General features: G+C 44.8%; 1 protein-coding gene across 2 annotated transcripts in view; it reads left to right on the top strand.

Moving 5' to 3' along the window:
* The first annotated feature begins 255 nt into the window (after window positions 1-255).
* The window catches only part of LOC147706455 (complement C1s subcomponent-like), a 102,731-nt gene continuing 82,869 nt past the window's right edge, over window positions 256-20,117 (top strand). The window contains exon 1 of one of the 2 annotated variants that reach the window (XM_086932963.1): window positions 256-386. The gene's annotated coding sequence lies outside the window, so the exon portion shown is untranslated. The remainder of the gene's footprint in view (window positions 387-20,117) is intronic. The other variant, XM_086932962.1, reaches the window with a different exon arrangement.

Here is a 20,117-nt window from a genome sequence, read left to right as displayed (position 1 = left end):
GAGCAGGGATGTTTACCCTCTGCAGGCCATAGGTCATTGTCTGATACCGTGGACATTGCCAGACAGACGGCAGCGCGCTCCATTTCTCGAAAGTCACCTGATTTCCTATAAAATAGCCCAATTTTTTAGGTTTTTCTTTCTCCGGATTGCTCAATCCTGGAAACTCCCTTTCTCCACTGCCAGACCCCACCGCCTCTCCCCCTTCAGCCTGCACCGCTCCGGCCTGCGGAAGGGGGCGCCCCTGCTTCTGTCCTGGGCTGCTGTGCACAGCTGTGCTCCCAGATGTGGCCAGCGCTGGACGAACCAGCAGGGAGACGGGATCTCGCCAGACCCGAAGGCCCCTGTGGCAGAGAGACGGCGCCTCGGAGACACGGAGGAAGAGCAGGGTAAAGGGGCCAAACTCTGGCATGGGGGCAGGGAGTGGGAGGCTGCGAGACGAGTCGGGGACTGGCATTAAACTCAGGGTCTACTAGTAAGCCAACTAGTAAGATAGCTTTAATTGGTGGTAATCCTCCTACATATTGTTAGAGTGAACTCAGTTTGGGGTAATGTTTACTTTACTTGTACTGCAAATGTGAGTTTATAGCCAGCGCGCAACTGGCCCAATAGCCTGTAAATAGACATTAATGTTGATTTGTTTTGTTATAGCGCTTCGTGACGCACTTTAGCATTTTAAGTGCTGCACACAGCAGGTGTCAATAATGTCCAGTCGGTCCTCTCCATCAGGAACGTGGCTGTTTGTAGAAATGCTTCGTGTAACACGTAGGCAGCTATTTCAACACCTAATAGGAAAGCGCTGATGCATACAGCGCTACACAGATGTTTGTGTGAACCCTGGTGCTTTTCTCAAGAGTAGCTCAGTGAGTTGATACCCCCACGCAAAGATCAGTGAGTGACCTGCGGGTAACAGGTTCCAATTATGCTCAATAGCTCAGTGGGTTAGTACAGCGGCTGCAACATTCTGTACTGAACCTGCAGACCACACGGAGAGGCCTACCCAGTAATTCATCTTTCCAAGCCCAATACAATACCTTTGAGGTGGATAATAACAGAGCAGGTTAATTTAGTGCCAATGGACACCAGTTATTCGGTGCACTTTAAGAATCTATATGTCTGTATTAGCAAAGGCTGCTTACGTCATTTCCGCTGTGTTGTTTTTGCTGATAATATTGTTTGCAATCCCTTTGGAGTGGTGTTTTTGCTTGGTTTCTAGAAAGCAGGTTTTTTATTTCTTTTCTTGCTGCAGCGTTTTTTATTTTGCATAGTCTCCTTTCTCTTATGTCATTATGCTGCAGTGATGTCGCAGTCTGACGTCAGCTCCACTTGCCGTCGCACTCTGTAACATCTGAGGGAACCTGACGTCACACCGCGAGACTTCTGCTGGCTCATGACGTCACACTGTAAAATGCCCTACAAAAACTTCGTATTACACTTTGCTACCACTGCGAGGTCATGACGTCAGTCTGTGCATCCCTTCAGGAACCCGACGTCAGGCTGTGACATCACTGCAGACAATGGCAATATTTCTAGAATTTGCACCAGACTCTGATATTACTTCGATCATCACTTCAGGAACCCACTTCTGGGCTGTGACATAACTGTTAAAACTGTGCCTTAAACTCGGATATTTTTACACAACCTTGACACTAGGCTGTGACATCCCTGCAGGATCCATTCTTGCGCTGTCTTATCAGCCTAGCTGCCACATGGCGTCCGGTTGTAGCCTACCACCAACAAGTGCTCCCCTTCAATCATCACCTTTCGATTAGCAGGTGATCCCTGTGTACCTTTAGTTCTGAGAGGATTTTCAGTAGTAATCTGTACTACTCTTGCACACCTGTGTTTAATTCAAAATTATTATCTCATTGATTAAAACCTTTTTACACATTTTACTTCATTCTTGCATAAATCTCAATATTTAACATGATCATGTTCATATTTTGAGATACCCCCATAGCACAATTCATAAAAACATCACAATAATAACACACAATATTTAAAACAAGTAAGCATTCATGAATATATTTAACTGTTAAATATATTCATGATTGGTTTTTATTGTTAGTTTTTTTTTTTAAATAAGTGAGATAATATTTTTTAACGAATTACTGGCATGTGTTGGACCTGCCCGAATGCAGGTCCCGAATCTTGCAACTCCTGTAAGCGGAGGAGCGCGTAGCCTTTACGACTGCGTGCTCGCAAGCTATTGACTAATTTTTACTAATAAAATTAAAGCAGCAATAATAATTCTGGACGCGGAAAAGGCGTTCAATAGAGTCCAGTGGAATGCCCTCTTTGCAGTCCTGGAAAAATTTGCGGTGTCATCTAAATCATGCCAGGTATTGAAAAATACGTATTGTAATGCCAAGGAATCTATAATCATGAATGTGACTGTAGCTGGCTCAAATATAATCAGCCAGAAGACTCATCAAGGCTGTCTCCTGTCTCCTGTGTTATTTTCCTATTTATTGATCCTTTGGCAAGCGCTCTAATGCAAGATTGTACCATTCTAGCCGGATGTATGACGGTACAACGCGTACCGTCACAACGCATCCCTTTACACCGCATCCCTTACAACGCAATGGTTACCACGACTTGCGTTGGGGGCGTGGATTTCAAATAGTATAATTTACTATTCTAACACCAGTCCCCGTGGACCCTAGGGAAGGTGTTGGGATAGTAAATTTACTATTATTAATCCTTTAGCGCCCTCCAGCGCAAGTCGTGGTAACGACTTGCGTTGTAACGGCCGCGTGGTAAAGGTACCGCGTGGTAAAAACTTAGTGGTAAAGGATGTTTACCATTCTAGCCCCCGTCTTAGGATCGCTAAACTTAAATTATTTGCGGATCACATGACCTTATACCTAGCAGCCGATAAAGACAATATTTCGAGAGCCTTCTCTAAAATAAGAAAATACATGGTAATAGGGGGGTACAAAATCAACTGCTCAAAATCAGAGGTGCTACTTTTTAATTGTTCATCAGAAATATTACCTCCTCTCACGCAAACCGCAGTCCCTCTCCACTCCTATAATTAAATTGACTTCCAAACTTTTGGAGGTTCCTCCTACTCCAACTCCTGTTACCACGGAATTATTTCTTAACTCAACAATCTGGCACAATAAAAACCTGCTCATTAAAAATAAAGTTAAAAAGAAAAAAAGTCCCTGAGTTTAAGGATATCCCTTACGTCGTAATGTAGCCAGCCTGAGATGTTTAGAGGCGGCTATATTCGACCTAAAGACTAACCATATAATCTAGTTAGAACTATGAATATCATTAAGTAGTGGCTAAACGTCAGTTTGGAAACTCTGCGGGAAATATATAATAGCATCATGCAACATTTAAAAACACTCTAATATGCACCAGCAATTTAAAAACATCAGTTTATTTCTAAAAGTTAATGACATAATCAAACTTCACAATGCATGATAATGCAACAAATTACAAATAAAAAACAATAGTCATTGCGGCGTTTCGGTGTCTTGTGTAGATGGGTGCACCTTCTTCAGGACGTTTTTAAAAAAAAATCACTAAAAAGAAAATGTCACAATTAAAATTCACTTATAACAGAGGCCTAATATGTACTGACGTTAGCAATTTACAAATAAATTATATTCTCCTATGAGATCACATTTCACATTTTCACTTACAAATCTTGAGGATTACCCCAATCTCAGTTAATATCAACTACTCTTCCTTGATTCTTTATGAGAGACCCACTATCAACAGGATGAGCATCCTCATTCTTTTACACATTTGTTTCGCACATGATTTAGTTGCCCAATTCACATATATAATCAATAGCTATTTGTACAAAACAATATCGCAACATACCTCAAAATGTGAGGAATTCGAGGTCATAAAAGATACCTTGACGATAAAGTCGTTTTTTCTTATGACAGCATATCTTGCATTTTATGTTGATGGATTTTTTTTAAAATTTTCCACCTAAAGAGTAAATTTCATACCACAATTTACTAATAACTCCACTTTATATCTTTTCCATATATCCATATTACGTCACTATGTAGTCAGAATTCCTACCTGAATCCAAAATAATGCGTAAATTCGATGTTTCGCTGTACCAGGGGTGACCACCGTATGGATTAATAAAATCAGATACAGATTTGCTGGAAATAGACAGAAATACACGATATTTTGTTTAGCCTATTGCTCATTTTTTATATAATAAACATGAGTCTTTTGTTAAAATCAAAATCGTAACCTCAGTACCTTTTTAGTAAAAAGCTAGATATAATCCCATCTTGGAGTCATTTGTAACAGGATGCTTATGGCTGATGTGCCGTTGAGGGAAAGAAAGGTCCTTGTACTTGTTTCCTTCTGCCGTTTTTGTATTACGTCCGTATTCTGGATTAACGTCTAATTTAGAAAATTAACCCCATGTTAGTCTCAGTTTATCACAACCTTATATTTAGAGAGCTTTTTTGTGTAATATATACTTTTATTCTGATTAGCGACCCTTAGATGTAGGTTCTTAATACCAATATTTTACAGATCCTTACACCTATACTTGTACCACAGCTACATTACGACGTAAGGGCTATCCTTAAACTCAGGGACTTTTTTTCTTTTTTCTTTTTAACCTTGTTTACCCTGTCCTATATTAGTTCCAAGGGTACCTCCCTCCTTGTGTTTTGTCATTAAAAATAAACCCATTTATTGGAAAACGTGGAGGCAAAAGGGCCTTCTCTGGGTACATCAATTGTTTTCACAATCAAACTTCTTACCTTTCACTTCGCTCAGTCAATTATACCATTTACCTAATTCATTTAACAATAAATATACTCTCCTCAAGAAGACAGTGATGGATACTTACTCTCAATTACCTACTTCCCAAATTCCCCCCACAGGGTTGGACATTTCCTCACAGACTCATACTCTTTTACAAAATTCTCCTAGAGCTTTTACTTTATATCGCCATCTATATGACATCAACACAGTTAAAAAGAAATCAAAAACGGAGTTAGCTTGGGAACAGGATTTTGGAACTTCATGGCCAATGTCAATGTGGATGAATCTCCGGACCAAAATCCGCAAATCCTCAAGGGCAGCCAATACAACGCAAACATTGTTTTTTGTTTATAACCGACTTTTGTTCACACCGAAAGCTTTAGGTAAGAAGTTCACGGCAGTCCCGGATACTTGTTGGACATGTTCTGCTCCAAACGGTATTGATTATTGTCGCTATTGTTATTCTATATTATATTTTTATTCTATTATTATCGCTATTGTTATTCTCATGCATACGTCCACATTTTCTGGGAGCAAGTCTGGACCCAAATTAATCTAATTTTTGCAACTAAATTTCCTTTCTCTTTTGTTCATGTTTTTCTAGGAAGTTTATCATCCATTTGGGATACTGTTACACTTAATACTAGAATTATCGATTTGCTATTAGCGGCTGCATTCCAACAAATTACCACAAATTGGAAAGACTTCACAAAAACTTCTTTCAAGGCTTGGTGGTACATGATATGCCATAATCACAGGCTAGACACTTCTTTTGTATTCCCTCGACTAGACGATCTATTTGCGCTAAATTGAATTCCCACATTAAATAAAATGCGTAATCTTTTTAAACAATGGCAAAATCTTCCCATAATGATTATGTGGCGTGTGGCGCTTATAAAGACGAGCATCTTACCAATGTTTTTATTCTTATTTCCAACATAATGACAAAGGCTCCTCAGTCTTTCTTCAATGCTACCAATTTGGAAGTGAGACCATTTATATGACAAGGGAAAAAACCGAGATTGAGATTACAAGCTTTGCAGTTAGATGTAGAAGAAGGAGGCGTTGCCCGTCCCAATTTTCGTCTGAACCATCAAGCGCAGTTTATTAATTGGCTGACCTATAAAAATTTGGGGGATATGCGGGCAGCAAATTTCTTTTTAAACATAATGCTAATGGAAGCTGAGACCGGCCTCTCCCCATTTTTACGAACCACCAAATTACTGAAAAAGTCACAATATAAGATTCCTCGGGCCATAATGATTAATTGCCAAGGAATCGGGGAAGCTCACAGAATCCCCTGGCTTCATCCTCAGTTAAGTCTGTCAGAATGTGTACCTCTAGGGCTACAATGGTCTCACCAGATTTGTCGTCAGTGGGCGAATCTAGGTTTCATAAAATACAAGACTTTTATGGAAATTAGAGCTTTTTACCATGGCAGGAAATAGTAGACTGAAATAGCACCACAAATATGTTTCTTGTCTTTAGCTATGCACAGATCAAGCAGTATTGTTCGGGAATAAAAGGCTCAGAAGATAGTAATGGAATGCGCCTGGGGAGAGCCCATCTGGTACTAAGAACTAAAGGGCTGGGGACCTGGTATAGACTACTTGAGTCTACAGACAATAAGCAGATGATCATAGATCATATGGAGCAAGATGGAGGAAGCCAATTTGCTATAGTAAATGCTGAAATTCGCAGAATTTAAGCGTTTGCTATTGCAAATTAGCAGTGTGCAAAGTAGCACACAAAAACCCTCTTGCAAAATAAGGAATCACAAAATTTGCTATTCCCTATTTTGCGATTGCATTTTAGGAGTGGCAAATTGCGATTCCTTAAATGCAATGTAAGAAGCACAAAAGAAAGTGTGATTTGGCCTTAAGGAATCACAAATTACCACCAACTTCAAGTTGGTGGTAATTTGCGAATTCCTTTAAAAAAAAGCACTTTTTTTGCTTTTTTAAAAGTGCCATGTGGCACACATTCATGCCCTTAGGGCATGTATGTGCGCCACATGTGCACACATGCACATTTCAGGGGTGCAACAGGGTGTCCCTCTGAAACCCTTGCACCCTTGAAATTGTGCACGTGTTGGAAGGCGGTGACCCCAGGGGTCAAGAGGACTCTCCTAACCACCTGGAACCTCCTCTCCCACAATTACCGCCGAGTCTTATTGAGGGGGAGTCCCCGCCGGGGAGGACTGATCGTACACACTGTCGACGCACCACACTTATGAACGGACACCACACCGTGATTCATTATCAGAAAAGACTTTAACAAGATTAAAGTATGGAGCAATACACAGCGATCGAGGGATCGCGAAAGTCTCATAACGAGGGATCGGGGAAGCGGGACAGTCTTAGGATGCCAGCTGGCACGCCACGCACCCTGCGCACAGTTCTCAATCCTCGAACTGGGGGGTATGGGGGCTGGCGATGGGACTTGCTGTCCTACTCACTTCTGGTTCAAGATGATCGTGGAGGTAGCGTCGATGGTCCTGCCGGACCAGAGAGTTCGTCAAGCCGCGACGAGGTCAGCAGGGCTTGGTCAAGAGTACTCCGTCGTACTCGTAGGCAGGTGGAGCTGTGACAGCGTCAGCAGGGCTCCGATGGTTCAGGTCTTGCGTTTCGAGAGGGAGCCGCAACAGCGTCAGCAGGGCTCTGGTGGTTCAGGTCTTACTCTTCGAGAGGGAGCCGCGACAGCGTCAGCAGGGCTCCGGTGGTTCAGTTCCTTTAGTTTCAAGGATGAGCCGCGACGACGTCAGCAGGGCTCGGTGGGTCAGAGTCTGTTCTCCTCAAGGTCAGCCGCGATCAGACCAGCAGGGCTTTCTTGTCCAAGATACAACTGCCGACTAGATGGAAGTCAGGCTGTCTTATAGTACTGGAGCTCTTTGATGTCCGGACCCTCAGAGGCAGGGGGCCGGAGGTCCGAGGGCCAGGCGCCTGATTGTCTGGGCGGTTGGTTCTTTGATGCTTTGGACCATGCGTCCAGGGAATCCCAGACGCCCATCAGGGCCTGGAGCCAGCTCACTAGGAGGCCCAAGGTGCAATCGAAACCAGCCCCCAGGGATAGTTCAGAGGTGTGAGGGGAACCAGTTCCTCGGAAGGGGGCCGGAGGTGTGATGGAAGTCTTGGTTCCGGGTACTTGGTGAGTCGTCCACCCCCCGGGCGGATCTGGGCGCGCCGAACGCGCACGCTTAACTGTAGCCAGGAGTGGCCAGGGGCTGCCGAAAGGAAAGAAGGCGGCCGGCCGGCCGGGGTGGCCAAACATGGAGTCTGATGGTCACGTGCACAGGCACGCGGTCTGGGGATCGTCTCAGGTCCGGGGTAGGAGTGTCATGTACAGGTCTGGGTGGAAGGGAATCAGTTCCACCCGTAGTTCTGGAGCTGCGGAGATCAGCGAGGACCAAGCCACGAGGCCGGGTCCAACAGCACGCAATTTGCGAGTACCTATTTGGTACTCGCAAAATACGTGTGCGATTCCTATTCATTCCTATCGGCCTCTAGGCCCATACGAATGAATGGGAAGGTATTCCTTGATTGCGAATCACAATTTGCAATTTGCAATTAAGGAATATTAGCAATCACAAAAAATATTGTGATTCTTACCTACATGGGATTTTGTGAGTCCTTAATAGCGGTTCCCTAAAAATCACTATTAAGGACTCGCAAAACTGCTTTTACCTACGTCTGGCCCCTAGAGAGATCTCGAACATCCACGGGTTGTCATTTTAACATTCAACAGTGGAAGGGTTATAATAAAATGAGCTATAAGGCAGTAAGAGCAACTCATTTTAGGAGGATGGTGCCATTTAGCACATGGATGATCTATTAGACTCCCACGGACTAAACAAAACATACCCTGCTGTGCATGTGGCCAAGCGCTTGGGGTTGGCCACACGTTTGGTGTACATGTAGACATGTAATGAACTTTTGGCAAAATGTGTTTTCAGAAATCGGTAAAAACTATTAATCAATTTTCCTCCAGATGCTCCAGCTGTTCTCTTTGGTAGAGCAGAAGCAGTGGAACAGTTATCCATTGGCCACGGCCAATTTATTTTGTATTGACACTTTAGTAGCGAGATCGTTGATCCAAGCCAATTGGAAATCAGAGACAATCTCGACAATCTCTCAATGGCTTAGTAAAATGCAAAGAGTTTTTTTTGGGAAACCATACATACATGCAAAACGGGTTGGAGCTTTAGTCAAATTAAATAGAATATGTATGAACCGGAACTGAAAACGGTGAGACTTTTGGAGTGGTGATTGGTAAATTGTAACTTCTGAATTGTTTATGGTTAAGTGAAGCGCTTTACTGCAAAAGAAGCCTCATGGCATGTACTTTACAGTGGCGCAACAAAACCTAAGGGTGCCCCCTTGCAAATTTCACAGAGGGGCCCCCCACACCCTGGACCCAGTCAGTAACTTTAAGGACAGGGACCTCACCGCCTGTTCACAGTCCAGGAGGGGGCACCCTGGAGCCTGGGGGCCCTCCGCACCATGGGTGCTGCGGGGGCTATTGTTACACCAATAGCTACACACCAAGGATTTGAGTGGCTTGTGGGAAAGGTGAAGGTGTTGCCATGTATTACATGGAATAAAGTACCCGCTGCCGTAGATGATAATGATATTGTAAGTCACCTTCAGCCTCGTTCCGCTATATCATGTGTACTCACAAACTTTCTGTCGGGGCCAAAATTACAGTGTGGTTTGTGGCTGAGGGCCGCGCCGGTAGGGGTGGGGTCAGTGGGGGGCGGGGCTAGAGTATAAAAAAATCAAACCCGTTTCAAAACATTAGACAATGCTGTATTTCAAAAGCAGCTGTAACTACAAAGAGCACTTTTTGATAATACATTTTTATTAGCAGACAATAGCAACCTTAAGAGGCATTGGATAGCTTCATGCACACTTTGACCCCGATTCCATCATAGTCTCTCTCTCTCTCTCTCTGTCTCTCTCTCAGTCAGTCAGTCTCTCTCTCAGTCAGTCAGTCTCTCTTTCTGTCAGTCATTCAGTCTCTTTACCTCTCTTGCCCAGTCAGTCTCTATCTCTCTCTCTGAGTCTCTCTCTCTCTCTGTTACTCAGTCTCTCTCAGTCAGTCAGTCTCTCTGTCAGTCTCTCTTTCTCAGTCTGTCAGTCTCTCTCTGTCAGTCTCTCTCTCTGTCAGTTTCTCTCTGTCAGTCTCTCGCTCTGTCAGTCAGTCTCTCTCTGTCAGTCTTAGTCTCTCTCTGTCAGTCAGTCAGTCTCTCCCTCTCTCTCTCTCTCTGTCGGTCTCTCTTTCTCTGTCATCAGTCTCTGTCAGCCGAACTCTCTCAGTCAGTCTCTTTCTCTCTCTGTCAGTCTTAGTCTCTCTTTGTCAGCCAGTCAGTCTGTCTTACTCTCTCTCTCAGTCAGTCTCTCTCTCTGTCAGTCAGTCTCTCCCAGTCAATCTCTCTGTCAGTCTCTCTCTCTCAGTCAGTCAGTCTCTCTCTGCCAGTCTCTCTCTGTCAGTCTCTCTCTCTGTCAGTCTCTCTCTGTCAGTCTCTGTCAGTCTCTCTCTGTCAGTCAGTCTCTCTGTCAGTCTTAGTCTCTCTTTGTCAGCCAGTCAGTCTGTCTTACTCTCTCTCTCAGTCAGTCTCTCTCTCTGTCAGTCAGTCTCTCCCAGTCAATCTCTCTGTCAGTCTCTCTCTCTCAGTCAGTCAGTCTCTCTCTGCCAGTCTCTCTCTGTCAGTCTCTCTCTCTGTCAGTCTCTCTCTGTCAGTCTCTGTCAGTCTCTCTCTGTCAGTCAGTCTCTCTCAGTCAGTCAGTTTCTCTGTCAGTCTTAGTCTCTCTCTCTCGCTCTGTCAGTCAGTCTCTCTCTGTCAGTCTCTTTCTCTCAGTCAGTCTCTGTCAGTCTCTCTCTGTCAGTCTCTCTCTCTGTCACTCAGTCTCTCTCAGTCAGTCAGTCTCTCTCTGTCAGTCTCTCTCTCTGTCTGTCAGTCTCTCTCTGTCAGTCAGTCTCTCTCTGTCAGTCAGTCTCTCTCTGTCAGTCTTAGTCTCTCTGTCAGTCAGCCTCTCTCCCTCTTTCTTTCTGTCAGTCTCTCTCTTTCTCAGTCAGTCTCTCTCTCTCTGTCAGTCTCTCTCTCTGTCAGACTCTCTCTCTCTGTCACCCTCTCTCTATCAGTCTCCCTCTGTCAGTCTCTCTCTCTGTCAGCCAGTCTCTCTCTCTCTCTCTTTCTATCTGTCAGTCTCTCTCTTTCTCTGTCAGTCAGTCTCTGTCAGTCAGTCAGTCTCTCTCTTTCTCTGTCAGTCAGTCTCTCTCTCTCTCTGTCAGTGTCTCTCTCTGTCAGTCTCTCTCTGTCAGTCTCTCACTCTGTCAGTCAGTCTCTCACTGTCAGTCTTAGTCTCTCACTGTCAGTCTTAGTCTCTCTCAGTCAGTCAGTCTCGCTCTCTCTTTCTCTCTGTCAGTCTCTCTCTTTCTCTGTCAGTCAGTCTCTGTCAGTCAGTCAGTCAGTCTCTCTCTCTCAGTCAGTCTCTCTCTCTGTCAGTCTCTCTATGTCAGTCTCTGTCAGTCTTAGTCTCTCGACTCTGTCAGTCAGTCAGTCTCTCTCAGTCAGTCTGTCTCTCTCTCTCTCTCTCTCTCTCTGTCAGCCAGTTTCTCTCTGTCAGTCTCTCTCTTTGTCACTCAGTCTCTCTGTCAGCCAGTCTCTCTCTGTAAGTCTCTCTGTCAGTCTCTCTCTCTCTCTCTCTCTCTGTCAGTCTCTTTCTATCAGCCTCTCTCTGTCAGTCTCTTTCTGTCAGCCTCTCTCTGTCAGTCTCTCTCTCTGTCAGTCAGTCTCTCTCTGTCAGTCAGTCTTTCTCTGTCAGTCTTAGTCTGTCTCTCTCAGTCAGTCAGTCTCCCTCTCTCTTTCTATCCGTCAGTCTCTCTCTTTCTCTGTCAGTCAATCTCTGTCAGTCAGTCAGGCTCTCTCTCTCAGTCAGTCAGTCTCACTCTCTGTCAGTCTCTCTCTCTATGTCAGTCTCTCTCTCTGCCAGCCAGTCTCTCTCTGTCAGTCTGAGTCTCTCTCTCTGTCAGTCAGTCAATCTCTCTCTCTCTCTCTGTCATTCAGTCAGTCTCTCTGTCAGTCAGTCTCTCTGTCAGTCTCTCTCGGTCAGTCACTCTCTGTCAGTCTCTCTCTCTGTCAGTCTCTCTCTGTCAGTCTCTCTCAGTCAGTCTCTCTTAGTCAGTCTCTCTCGGTCAGTCTCTCTTTATCTCTGTCAGTCAGTCAGTCTCTCTCTGTCAGTCTCTCTCTCAGTCAGTCAGTCTCTCTCTGTCACTCTCTCTGTCAGTCAGTCTCTCTCAGTCAGTCAGTCTCTCTCTCTGTCAGTCTCTGTCAGTCTCTCTCTCTCAGTCAGCCAGTCTCTCTCAGTCAGTTAGTCTCTGTCAGTCTCTCTCTCTGCCAGTCAGCCTCTATTAGTCTCTCTCTCTCTGTCACTCAGTCTCTGTCAGTCTCTCTCTCTCTGTCCATAAGTCAGTCTCTCTCCCGGTCAGTCAGACTTTCTCCCGGTCAGCCAGTCTCTCTCCCGGTCAGTCAGCCTCTCTCCCGGTCAGTCAGTCTCTCTCCCGGTCAGTCTCTCTGTGTCAGTCTCTCTTAGCCAGTCAGTCAGTCTCTCTCTCTCTCTGTCAGTCTCTCTCTCTGTCAATCTTTCTCTCTCGGTCAGTCAGTCTCTTTCTCTCTCCGTCAGTCAGTCTCTCTCCCAGTCAGTCTCTCTTTGTCAGTCAGTCTCTCTCCTGGTCAGTCAGTCTCTCCCGGTCAGTCAGTCTCTCCCGGTCAGTCAGTCTCTCCCCGTCAGTCAGTCTCTCCTGGTCAGTCTCTCTCTCTGTCAGTCTCTCCCTCTCTCTCTGTCAGTCAGTCAGTCTCTCTCTTTGTCAGTCCCTCTGTCAGCCAGTCTCTCTCTCAGCCAGTCTCTATCTCAGTCAGTCAGTCTCTCTCTCTGTCAGTTAGTGTCTCTCTCTCTCTGTGTCAGTCAGTCCTTCTGTCAGTTAGTCTCTCTTTGTCAGCCAGTCTCTCTCTCGCTCTCAGTCAGTCAGTCTCTCTGTCATTCCGTCTCTCTCTCTCTGTCAGTCAGTCTCTCTCTCTGTCTGAGCAGTCTCTCTGTCAGTCAGTCTCTCTCTGTCAGTCAGTCTCTCTCTCTGTCAGTCTGTCCGTCTCTCTCTCTGTCAGTCAGTCTCTCTGTCAGTCAGCCAGTCTCTCTCTGTCAAGTCTCTGGCTCTCTTTCTCTGCCAGTCTCTCTCTCTCAGTCTCTCTCTCGCTCCCTCTGTCTGTCAGTCTCTCTCTTAGTCAGTCTCTCTCTACCTCAGTCAGTCAGTCTCTCTCAGCCAGTCAGTCTCTCTCTCGGCCAGTCAGTCACTCTGTCAGTCTCTCTCAGTCAGTCTCTTTCTATCAGCCAGTCTCTCTCTCTGTCAGTCAGTCTCTCTCTGTCAGTCAGTTTATCTCTCTCTGTCTGGCAGTCTCTCTCTCTGTCAGTTAGTCTCTCTGTCAGTCAGTCTCTGTCTCTCTCTGTCAGTCAGTCTCTCTCTCAGTCAGTCAGTTTCTCAGTCTCTCAGTCAGTCTCTCTCTCTCTACTCTCTCTCTCCACTCTGTCTCCTCTCTCTCTCCACTCTCTCTCGCCACTCTCTCTCTCCACTCTCTCTCTTCACTGTCTCTCTCGCCACTCTCTCTCCACAATCTCTGTCTCTATTCTCACTCTCTCTCCACTTTCTCTCTCTTTCTCCACTTTCTCTCTCTTTCTCTCTGGGGATCATGAGTACATTACTTGCACGGTCCGCGCGCCGCCAAGGAAGGCCTGCCGGGCCGCTGGCGGCCCGTGGGCCATACTATGAGTACCACGGCATTATATGGTCATGAAGTCCTCAGTGAGTTGCAATATCCTTATAATGCTTGGCAGGGGCTACTTTATCTCATAAAGTACAGCCACCAGTTTAACTATGGCCTAATGTATGCCCACTCCTACAATTTGCTTCTAAGGACACTACAGATAGTTCCACTAGTGATATTCCAGACAATTGATGTCTGTGATAGTCCACACAGGCATTGGTAATTGCTGATTTGCGTAATACATTTAAAATACTTGTAATTGAATTACCTTTTCAATTTACCTGCTTGGATTGAAGTATATTATATCCTCACACAACCAGTGCTTAATTTGAGCCGGTGGTGTCCGGTGCTCAACACTGGATCTTAATTTGTTTCCGGTGCTCGGCACTGGCGCTTAATTGTTAACACCACACTTAGAACAGTCTGCCACATGGTGGCACTGCTCATATAAATTAGAGATGAGCAGAACAACAGTAGTTTATAAATACAATATCATTAAAAATTACTAATATCTGCTGCATAGTCATTTCTTTAGATTTGGGGACCTCGAATAATCTGAACTGTAGCACTTGCTGGGGAGAGAGATGGCTATTAGTTGTTTTGGCAGCGATGACAGGAGCGATGGGTGGTGCAATGCTGCAGTGCCTCCTGGGCAGAGCCCTGGCACTTAATATTTTACAAATTGAGCACTGCACACAACAACTACCCTTGGGTGCAGAGGACACCATGCCTGCATTTAACTATTTAAAACAAATGTTATCCCTGTCCCCTCACAGCTGACCATTAACAGAACAAGATCCCTGTGCAAGGCACAACTGTGCTTGTCATTGAGAAAAACAAGGCTGGTGTTGTAGGAGAGCCTTTTGGGGGAGGGGTTCACTTCCTTAGCGCTCACCTACCACAACCACTCGTATGCAATCCCCCCTCCACATCCTTCACCACTCATTCTACACTCCAGCTATATGTTGTCCCTCCATTGCCCCTAGGTAGAGTCCTGGTTATGTTTCTACAGTTGCACACATCCTCACCCTATGGTTGCCACCTAACTGGTTTTATATGGGCATGAGCTGTATTTTAATGTTCCAACCAGTACAATAATTAGAAAAATCAGATTGGTATTTTTTCTCCTTATTATTTCATAGTTTAAACAGGCAATGTAAGAAGAAAAAACTTTAAGTGTGCTCTACGGCTGCCCTGGTGACCCCTGACTGAAAGACAGAAGGCCATATTCAAATGAATAACAATGATTTCTTATTTCAGAACCATATTGGGGCCTTTTTGCAGAATGTTAAATGGTGAACAGGTGGCTATATTTGTCTGTTGCAATTAAAGGTAGCACCTTAGCTCTGCCCTAATAAGGTCTGTGCAGCCTCTTCCCCTCTCAGACAAGCAGTGGAAGATGTTTTCTGTGAGAAGGAGTGGGAGGGGGGGGGGGGGGGGTCTGCTATTAAAGGGGCCTGGCAGGCTCGGAGTGAAAAGGAAACAAAAGTTGTTATTTTGTACTCTTCACTTCTGAGTCAGCCCGTGTCAGAGCAGAGCAGCTCAAAGCAGGCTGCAGACTTTGTCTGCTTTACGAGAGACACTGTGTCTGACACACACCCTGGACGAACAAGCTGAGGGGGCCCCCCCTTGATATATAGAAGAGTGGGGGCCCCCCCGTATTGCGGGGGCTGCGGGGGTGTCCGTTATGCCCCTAAGACGTTATATGTTTAAAAACCCCTTTTTTAATTTTCATTATGGGATCTTATTGACTGATGAATTCATTTTGTTTTTAATTTTAGGAGCATGGGGGGGAAATAATATGAGAAAAACTAGTCTTTCATCTGAACAGTGAAAAAAATGAATATGGAAATAGTAATTGGCAAGGAAATTTAGAAAAGATTTGTACTAGGGAATATGTAATATTTGTTGTTCTTTCTCTGCTACATCGTAAATAAAAACTTTAAAAAAAGACTGCATGCTCCCCTGCAGGAAGTCACTTGTCTTCAATGTATTTTTCTGCCTGCGTCCTTCGAACTTACCTGGTGGTGCTCCAATCGGCGTCCTCATCCTTCCTGACCGATTTCCTCAAACACAGCTTCGCACGGCGTCCTTTTCTGGCCTCCTTGGTTTCCTGGATGTTGTGGCCCGGTTCCTGTCATTCCGGTGTCGGGTGTGGTGATCAGCAAGTTGCTGGACAGATACACCTGGACAAAGATAGGCCTCGGGTACAGGACACCAATGATTGGGACACACATTCGCTCGTATAGTATGGACCAAGACCCCGAGCGGTCATGCGCCCTTTTATTTATACCTTTGGACGAGCCCGCCCTCCGGGTGCATGCTGTAGCAACAAAGTATAGTGCGGGCCGGGTGGCTCCGTCAGTACATCGGGTAGAGGCGCGGTGTGCTGGACTTACTGGACCGACTTCCGATACGTCCTGTTTCTTGATTGGCCAGTGCTGCTGACAAGACCTAGAGAGACAAACAGCATGGAGATTAATTAAGTCCTTTTGGGTAACGCGCTGTAAGCGCTTTCATTATTTTGAAGGAACTTCTTATCTGATTGTGTTCTTGTTTTTTCTGGAGTGGAAGTTGTACCTGCAAGTTCCAACTAACAGGGAATGATTTGAAGGATTACTTATTAAAGGGTAGTAATTAGTCAGTTTACCAGTAGGGAAATTCAGCTTGAGCCAGAGGTTGGGAGAATTCTAGTGGTCGACTATTTCACTCCTGCGAAAACCCTTACCAGGTCAGACCGCGATAGTATGCACGTGCAGTAAATATTACTACTGACAATCCGCTCAAAACTAAAGATACATAGGGAGTAACTGCTAATCGCAAGATATTGCTTGAAGGAGAGCACTTTTTGGTAAAAGGATAAAATGCACCCTGTCCCCTGCGGCTGTTTGAAGGCTTACTCTCCGAATTCGTCAATATGATGAGGTGAAAACAGAAACCTGAATTAATACTGTGACTTGTATCAAGTCATATGAGAAGTAATTATGACTTCACTTCAGTGACCATGTATTGGAGTGTGACATCACTGCAGGAACCTGACCTCAAAAAGTGACATCACACTAAGAAACTCATGTCAGACTGTGACAACACTTGAAGAACCTGATATCCCAGAGTGACATCACTCTAGAAATGTAATGTCAGAAGGTGACATCTTACGATCAACCTGACATCAGACTGAAATGTGACTACAGGATCCTCACGTCAGACTGTGACATCTCTCCAGGAACCTAACGCTACTCTTTCCTACCACTCCTGGAATCTAACAACACACGGTTTTTTCTCTAGAAATTTGACATCACACTTTGAAATGAATTCTGGAGCCCAGCTGACATCAGACTGTGACATCACAGAGGGAACCTCACCTCAGACGTCACTCCCGGCCAGTCAGGCAAAGAACAGAAACACGTGGTTTTACACATTTGCTAGCAGGAGGCATCCCTTTCATTAGTTCTTGCATCACCAGGACTTTGCGGGCGCATTTGCTAATCTATAGCGCCAAAGTTGCAGCGCTGCGTTGCCCTATGAGGAGACCGCTTTGCAGAGCCGCACTTAAGATACAGTGCTGCAGCTCTATCCTTCAGCGCTAGCGTACAATCAGGCTGCCTATCACCATGCACGGTGCAAAGGTCTGTGCGTGATGTCTAGCGCAGGCTTTGTACTGGACAAATATGCTTTCAATATAAAAGAGTATTGGTAGATACATACTTTAAAACGTTTCCAACTTTGGTGTGTGCTGTACAGTGCAGTATATTTGCAATGTTTATAAAAACAGGAGAAGTTAAACATTTCTTCTTGTTAACGCCTGCCTAAAGGATGCAGTATTTTGTGATGCAAAGTCCAGTGCGCAATTTTTAGTTGATAGGACTTTGCATAAAAAAATGGGTGGTAGCGTGAGATTGCATATGTGCCAGCGTGGGATGCCTTTTGACTAAGAGTAACACAAAGCAGTGCAAAGCACTATTTGTGTTAGATCTGGGGCTATTTTACCGTGCAAAAAAAGTTTTGTGTGGGAAAGTAAATACTTCATCAACACTTTGCACCACTTTTTGTGGCTTTGTGGCAATGCAAAGTGTGGATAAATTTGTCCCTTTATGCTTAGAGAGGAGATGGACAGGAAATGCTTCAGCCAAGAAAACTGAGCAGATGCTACATTACAAAAACTCTGCCCTCGTAAGCGAAAAAAAGAACAGGGGTAAACCATTTTACTACTTTTTTGTGTTATTTGGAATTGACTCACTGGAGCGAACTCTTTTGCAAAGGTTCATGGTGCAGAAACGTTTGTGCACAATGCAAAAATTAGAAAATGGAATGTGAGATCATTTCTGATCATACCTAGCTTGAATTTCGCTCAGAAATCATTTTACAAAGGTGAGATATTTTAGAAACCCTAGTCCATGAACATTCCTTTTATTTTTTGGTTGAGCCTACCAGACAGCACACGCTGTCTGCTTGAAAAAGATCTACTGTGGGCTTACCAAGCAGGGGCTTACAGCCTGTTCATTGTTTGCCATTGGTTGACTTTATTGTCACTCTGATTTGCTTTCTTCGTATTTGATGGCTTTCCTTGACAATCTTGCATTTGTTCCACCTCAGAAACAGAGCATCTTTACCATTCTCTTGAAAGGCCGACGTGTCTTTCCTCTGCTCACTTTTAGGGAACTACTTTTATATTTTTCTTTAAGTACTCAACAATGAGAGTGCATGTATTTTCTTGCTGTCTCTCGTGTGCTGCTCTCTCAAATTTTAGAATTTGTTAAAATGGCTAATATGTTTTCAGTTTTTAGGTCTCGCAAAGGGCCGCGCATGCGCTGCCTCTACGAGGCAGCAAGTAATTAGCATTAGTAGTTAAACTCCACCCATTGCATTTCTCTTTGCTTCCTCACTTATCATTGGTTAAATCTCTGAATGCTCTTCTTAACGTGCTCTTTTTTTTGGCTGGTGGTCCAACACGTAATTTCCGCTTTCTTCGTTTCTGGCAGGAAGCAGCATGGATCAACTACTGTTAACTTGCGCTGCAGGGCGACATCTTTTAATGTAGGCACTACTTTGTTTTTTTTTCCATGGCGCCTGGTTCGCACCCCTCGCTCCTTGTTGTTCTCTGTAGGATGAGGTCTTCCAGCCTGTATGTACAGGGAGCCGCGCCGGCTCTGCTGCTCCAGCCGCCTACCCTTGTTGTTACACAGCCAGTTGCCATGACCCCTCCCACTCCCACTCGTTAAGCAAGGAGGTGAATACGGGAGGCCGCGCGCCTTTCATATTTTTTGCTCAGCTGTGGTTGATTACTTCGAGCTGCGTCTACATTCTACACAGCGATGCTTGGTTTTGATTTGCTTCTCCTACTGCGGGCACGACGTGCTTTCCTCGCCATGCCCGCTTTCACTTTCAAGCAGCCCCTGACAGTGGCGGATGGATGAAAAGTACAGTTCTGCATCCACAGTTTTCCAATGCGAGCAGCATAACTGGCTGGTTGGGTAAGGCGTGAGCGTTGCTTCATTTTCCAGCCGGTGGTTCGCGTGGGTCCCATCCTTCTCTCACGTCTTCCTCCTTAGGGTGTCATGGGCCCCTCATGCGCCTAGGTTCCTTGGCACAAATCACTGAAGAGCAGTGGGGGCATCTTGGGGGCGGGCACCTGTGACTGTCCTTTGACAATGCCCAGGGCAAGGAGGACACATCAGATGGTAGAAACGCCTGCTAGCGAAGACTTTGGTGAACCTCCAGGGCACAGGTTAAGATCCAGGAAAGGCTGACTCAGCCTTTCATCCCTCCGACGTCCACAAACAGGCTACCGCTGAGTAGCCTGTTTTTTTTCAAGTTTCAAGTTTATTTTTTATTTGCTTTGGTACTCAACTGAGGACCACAAATAATTTAAACATAAAATTCAGGTTATTTACAACAGTAAAATTTCTTGTGCTAATACAATGTTAAAAAAGATTTTAAAAATTTATAAAAGTTATAACGGACTAATTCATTTGGCGGGAATTTACATAAAGTGATCAGTTCCTTTGCTGAGTTAATCCTACATTTAATGTATATGGCTTGCAAGTACCGCTTCCTTGCCGTTGCCACCTTTGGATTTAGACAGGCAAACATTAGATGCTCGACATCTTGCTCTCCTCCATTACACAGATTACATTTAGAGTTTTCCTTTAAGTGCCATTTGGCTGTTACAGTTTTGACTGGTAATATACCGAACCGGAGCAGAACAATCGCTCTCCTGACAGAATGATTTAGGTTGAAAGCATTGTACTGTTGAATTTTCTTGTATGTTATAGTTTCAGTGAAATTCTTATATGTAGATAGTTTAGAGCAATGCAAAAGGTCAAGATCAAAGCTCAGCCTTGGGGTGAAATGTTTAAAAAAAAGGTTAAGTTGGGATGGTGTCCAGGCTAGCAGCAAATCGATATTAATCTCCGCTAGCTTAAAGGCAACTGACATGTTTTTCTTAAAAACGTGTTTGGATGAGTCACGATCAATTGTTTCTGTTTTGAGTAGAGATCGAAGAGTTCCTTCCTCGGCGTGCAGGAGATTATATGCCCACCTGATGACA

Source organism: Lissotriton vulgaris, chromosome 7, assembly GCF_964263255.1.
Source record: "Lissotriton vulgaris chromosome 7, aLisVul1.2, whole genome shotgun sequence".
Lineage (NCBI taxonomy): Eukaryota > Metazoa > Chordata > Amphibia > Caudata > Salamandridae > Lissotriton > Lissotriton vulgaris.
This window is presented reverse-complemented; position numbering and strand designations above follow the sequence as displayed.